The following is a 6,000-nucleotide window of genomic DNA, read 5'->3' on the forward strand; positions in this document are numbered from 1 at the left end:
TATCAAACAATGCAAAGTATGGAACTGAATGAATAGTAATAGTACCTGCAGTCACATTAGGCCCATCACGATCCTGTCGAAGTCTAACAGTGTAAACCAAGGTAGGTTGTCTGGCCTCAGATCTGACTGGACCCCTACTCTGAGATGCTCGGCCTCTACTAGCTAATCCAGGTGCTCTCTCCTGAGTACGACCACCTGCAGGAGTCTGAACAGTACTCTGAGTACGAGCGGGAGTACAATCCCTTATAATATGGTCACCAGAACCACATCTAAAATAGGTGCCAAATTTTCTTCTGCATTCCCTAAGATGATGTTTTCCACAATAATCACATGTCTGCAAAGGTTGTAACCCAGAAGATCACCATGTCTAGAAGGCTGAATAGCTGAAGAACCAGATGCAGCAGGTCTGATACTCACACCGCCTCTCTGAAAGGAATCACCCCTGCCTCTCTTGCTAGGGTGTGCAGAAGAATCAACAGAACCAGAAGGCCTCCTGAATCGGGTTTGAGCTCGATCACTATCTCTCCTGTGCTCCATACCCAGTCGCTCTATTTCCTCAGCAGTCTTGGCTATCTCAACCAAAGCATCAAAATTCTCTCTCGGTGGGTAGCAACTCGACTCCTGATCTCATACCTAAGTCCATTCTCAAACCTCAAGCATCGATCTGTCTTAGTATCCACAAGTCCAGGAGCATATCGGCTCAATCGGATGAACTCAACCTCGTAATCCATAACAGACATATTACCCTGCTCCAGATTCAGAAACTCCTGGCGTCGCTCCTGCAGATATCTCTCTCCGATGTAGCGACTTCGGAAGCGCGTCTTGAAAAGATCCCATGTTAATTGGTTCCTCGGAATACTACCAGAAATGGATTGCCACCATCTGAAGCTTTTTTCTTCAACATAGTTAGGGCCCCCTTTAACTTTTGCTCAGGTCTGAGGTCCATCTCATCCATAATCCTCTCTGTGTCCTCTAGCCAATACTCAGCGTCTGTCGGGGTCCACCAGTAATACCCTCGAATGGAACTACACCAGTAGCAACCAGAGAATTTGAAATCTTCACTGCAGTCATGTTACTAGGGGCTCTAGCAGCTCTTGGAACATGCGAAAGATAGCTCTATTAATGGCATCTTCATTCATCTCAGAATCCTCATCTTCAGTGACGGGAGGGTCTCTCATAGGAGTAAACTGATCATCATGAGAAAGAGTCGGATCTACTAGCGGAACAGGAGGATCACGTGTTGACATCGGATCGTCTATCGTAACAGAAGGTCGAGCGACTCGCCCTCTACCACGTCCACGTCCTGTCCTACAACCTCTAGCAGCATTCATCGTTGGATCTATAAGGCTCTACATAAGAATTTGAAACATATGTCAGATTAGCATCAGAGATCTCGAGAAAACTTTAAATCATAACATAAGGTGACACATTTTTTTCTTAAAAATTCAAAGTTTAGGACCAATATACAGTCCGAGTGTTTAAAACCGAAAGCTCTGATACCACCAAATGTAACCCCCCGGACCCAGTCTGTAAGTTAGACCCAAACCTAAGTGGTCACATGTCCCATTCAGAGGTTTTTTTTTTAAAAATATCTTAATATACATTATATTAATAATACAGATATATCCAAAACGATAGCAAATACATGTCACCAGATACAACGAAAAACATGAAGAGATATATGTTCGTACAAAATAAGTAGTTGATCTCCCTTGATGCCAAATTTGCTAACTTACGGTCTGTTGTTATCTGAAAAAGGGTAAAAACTATAGAATGAGCTAAAAAGCTCAGTGTCTCCAAACAATATAAAAAAATACAGATAAAATCTTTCAATGAAATCGGTTTATGCAACATGTTTTTTTTATTTTAAACATGAACACTACCCCCATCCGTTCACATCATAATTGTGTAGGTTCCCCAGAACCATACACCCAACTGCACATGCCATTTAGACCCTGAGCACAAAGCCGAGAAGTCTACAAATAATCTTCCTTCAATATTACCCCCAAATGACAAAATTAAACATGAATGTATTCAAGTGAAAACAATGATTAATCACTTAAAACATAAAAATATTTCATGCTTGGAAACAATATGCAGAAATACAGAAATCAGAATTCAAATCAGTAATATATGATAATTCAGATGTCAGATATGCAGATCTCAAAAATCGGTATGAAATACCTTAATCCAGAAATTATATCAGAATATACAGTAAATCAGATATCAAATACTCAGTATTCGAATGAATCATTTTAAAACAGTAATGTAATACTGTCATGAAACACACCTGTAACAGTCTGGGAAATCAGATAGGAAAGCCTATTACTGGGTCTGTCGATCACGTTCTGCTGCAGCGCTAGATCCTACGAAGTGGAAAAATCCATATTGGAATTATAATATAAATAATCTAAATATTATTTAAATAATATACGGAAACCTACGGGTAATTCTCGTATTACGCGGTTCAGACTGATCTGACGAACGGATAACAACGGACCTAATTGTTCCTTGCTCAGGTGAAACACGAGTACCTTCATAAAATATTTGTATTAAATAAATCCTTGACCAAATCTCAATTAAATAATCAAAATATTAAAATATTAAGCCTTTTTGGGTTTACAAGCTCGATTCGGAAATTTCGGATCAGAATTTGGCAAAACGGACTTCGGAATCAGATTCAGGACGTCGAAAAACATAAAGTATGACTTTTCGGATATTTAAATTCTTGGTCAAAGTCAAAGTCAAAAGGTTTGACTGACAATTTGGAGACTTTCGGGTTCAAATTTGGTGAAACGAACCCCAAAAACGGATTTGGGACGTCGAAAACTATCAGGATAGATATTTTCGAAAAAGATTAACGGTCGTTTAATAGTCGGTCAAAGCCGGTCAAAGTTCTGGTCAAAGGAGGTCAACAAACTGTCAACCATTTTATAGAAATAACACCTTTTTTTTTAAATAATTACCAAAATAGCACCCTTTTCGAATTAATTCCTAAAATCACCATTTTCAAATTAGTTCTTAGAATATCACCTTTTTCGAAAAAATTACCAATATAGCACCCATTTCGAATTAATTCCCAGAATAGCACCAAAGAATTAATTCCCAGAATAGCACCGATCAACGGGTCGGGTCGTGACCGGTCAAACCAGTTAAACCGGTTTTCAGCTTTCACTCGCCCTGCGGCGGCGCGTGTGGGCGCGTGAGGTGTCCTCCGGGGCTCTAAAAATCACGGAAAAATTTCTATAAATTATTTTGAGCGATTTCGAGATACTTACAAAGATCGGTTCAAATTTTTGAACGGCGGAGAGCTCGATTTCACCAAATCGGAAACTTTGACCGGTTCACCTCCCCACGCGCCGCCGTCGACGGAGATCGAGGATGACACCGGCGGAGTCAGAACGGCACAAGGAACACTATGGTGCGGGAGGTGTCGTAAACAGAGCAACGATCGGCGATGAATTTAGGATTTTCTAGGCGATTGAGCTAAAAAAAATGTCGATGCTTTGACTTGAAATTCACGGCGTTTGGCAGCGTTTTGCTTCAATTAAATTGAAGGGTTTGTTCCTCGCTCGATGATGAACACGATGGTGGTTTTAAAATGACGATCGGAATTCGGACGGCGTCGGGATCGTCGTCGGAAGTTGAGGTTGGGAGAGGGAATTTTGGGAGAATATATGAGCAATTGGTTTCTGAAATCAGAAACCAATTGCCGTATATAATGCCCAACATTACCAACTTTTCTTGGGCAAATTCAGGGTTTGGTTCCTGAATTTGTTTTAACTCTAAAACAAGCTACATGTTTTAAAATCTTTCAATTTAGTCCCCAAATTTTCACCAATAACACAATTAAATCTTCAACTTCCAATTAAATATTATTTTGAAATTTTCAGGTTGTTACAGAAACGACCAAAGAGACAATGGATTCAATTGAGGAGTCTGAATTTCTTATTGAAAGCCGGTTGGAAAATGCTTTTGATCTTCAGTCAACCACTGAAGATGATGGAATTGATGTTGTTATACTTAAAAAGGAACAAAATGACGGTGATAATTACATGGGGCAGGCAAGGCTCTCAATACATGAAAAAGAAAGGATGCTTTTTCCTGCTGAGGTGGCTGATACGAGAGAGATAAGGCAGGCAAGGCCCTTAGTGAAGGATTGAAGCACCAACCAGTGTGGAGGATTTTGAAACCGTATAAACAACCACCAAGATACGCATAGTGATCCCATCTTTTGATCACCTATTTATGGAATTGGAAAAGGTTGTTGCTTCTAAGTTCTATGAAAAAAGTTATGACTCCATGATTGAAATTTAAAGTAAATTCTTGTATACAACTGATAAAAAAGGATAAGGCAACTAGACAACAAAGTAAAAAGTTAGGAATTGTGGAAACTTTGAAATTAAACGAGAGCTCTTTGTCTAATTCTAACATTAGTAATCAGAAAAGACTAGTACTTAGAGAAGCTAGGAGAGCTTGGAAGTTCAGAAAGAAAAGGATTGTAAACACTGGGTTGGTGGTAGATGATGTGGAAAAAGAAAGTAGATGAGATATAGTAAACCCATTGTGATAAAAAAAGATGTTGTTAAGGAAGGTGCAAGTCTAGATGGGGTATAAATTCTTGTCTTCAGCTTATAAAAAAAGGATAAGGCGTCTAGAGAACAAAGTAAAATGTTAGAGTATTAGAAACTTTGGATGTAAACCCAGCTCTTTATTTGATTCTAATTTTAGTAATCAGAAAAGAGTAATTCTTAGGTAAGCTAGAAGAGCTTGGGAATTTAACAAGAAAATGGGATTTCATGTGGAAGACGATGAACGGAAAATAATGGAGGAAATTGTGAGGCTAGAAGGATTGTAAACACATGAGTGGTGGTAGATGATGTGGGAAAAGGATGTAGATGAGATGTAGTAAACCCTAGGTGATGAAAAGGACGAGTTTGGAACATAAGGAATAGTTAAGTGATCATTTTGTAACTTTTAATAGTCGATGGACTCAACAAAGCAACTATCTATAGTCGAGGGACTATATTTGTAACACCCCAACCCGTATTCGACCCGGATACGAATCCGGGGTGTCACATTGACTTTTCAAATCATTTACTTTTACAAGATAACTGAAAATTCAAATTCACATTTAAAACAAAACTGAATAGTTTACATTAAATACAATCATATGATTTTACAAAACCGATCAGAGCATATTTGATTCAAATCTTTATTTACATGCCAACTACAATCAGTATAACAAAATACATACGATTCAATTCTTTTCTGATCTGATCTTTGGAAAGGAGAAGCTAGCCTAACTTGCCTATCTTTGCTCTTTTTTCTTCTCGGAACCTACGTGTGAAACACTCACACGCTAAGTCTTAGTGTTGACTTAGTGAGCCATATAAAATGTATAATGGAAACTTTAAATTCTTAACAATGTATGAACATTTCATATAATAATATCATACAAAACAATATAACATTTCATATAACAAATGCATACATGTACATATACCATCATTACCATCATCAACATTCTTATCGTTCTCAATATTATTATCATTAATCCCTTTAATCATGTAATCTTATGCTTGAAGTTGGTACACATCATATAATACATTTCACAAAGCAAAACACATAACATCACATACAGTTTATTTATATTACCTCTTTTAATAGCCCATGGCATACTTCTGAGAACTTAAGGTATGTGAGTGCATTGAGGTTGTGCACAAATGTTGTAACCACAGTTCGTATAAATTGCACCGAAGTGCCACATAAAATGTCCCAAAAGACCACATAGATTTCCCGAATGATCGCGTAGAAATGTCCCGAAGGACCACGTAGAATTATCCCAAATGACCGCGTAGAACCCTCGACTCTTGGCATGCCAATTATACCCCAGTTCTCATATAACATACTATGGGCTTACCATTTATATCTTTTATTGTATTTTATTTCATATAGGCAATTAATCACGTAGTTCATGTCACATGTCTTATCTCATAT

Source organism: Hibiscus syriacus, unplaced genomic scaffold (genome assembly GCF_006381635.1).
Source record: "Hibiscus syriacus cultivar Baekdansim isolate YM2019G1 unplaced genomic scaffold, ASM638163v2 tig00110711_pilon, whole genome shotgun sequence".
Classification (NCBI taxonomy): domain Eukaryota; kingdom Viridiplantae; phylum Streptophyta; class Magnoliopsida; order Malvales; family Malvaceae; genus Hibiscus; species Hibiscus syriacus.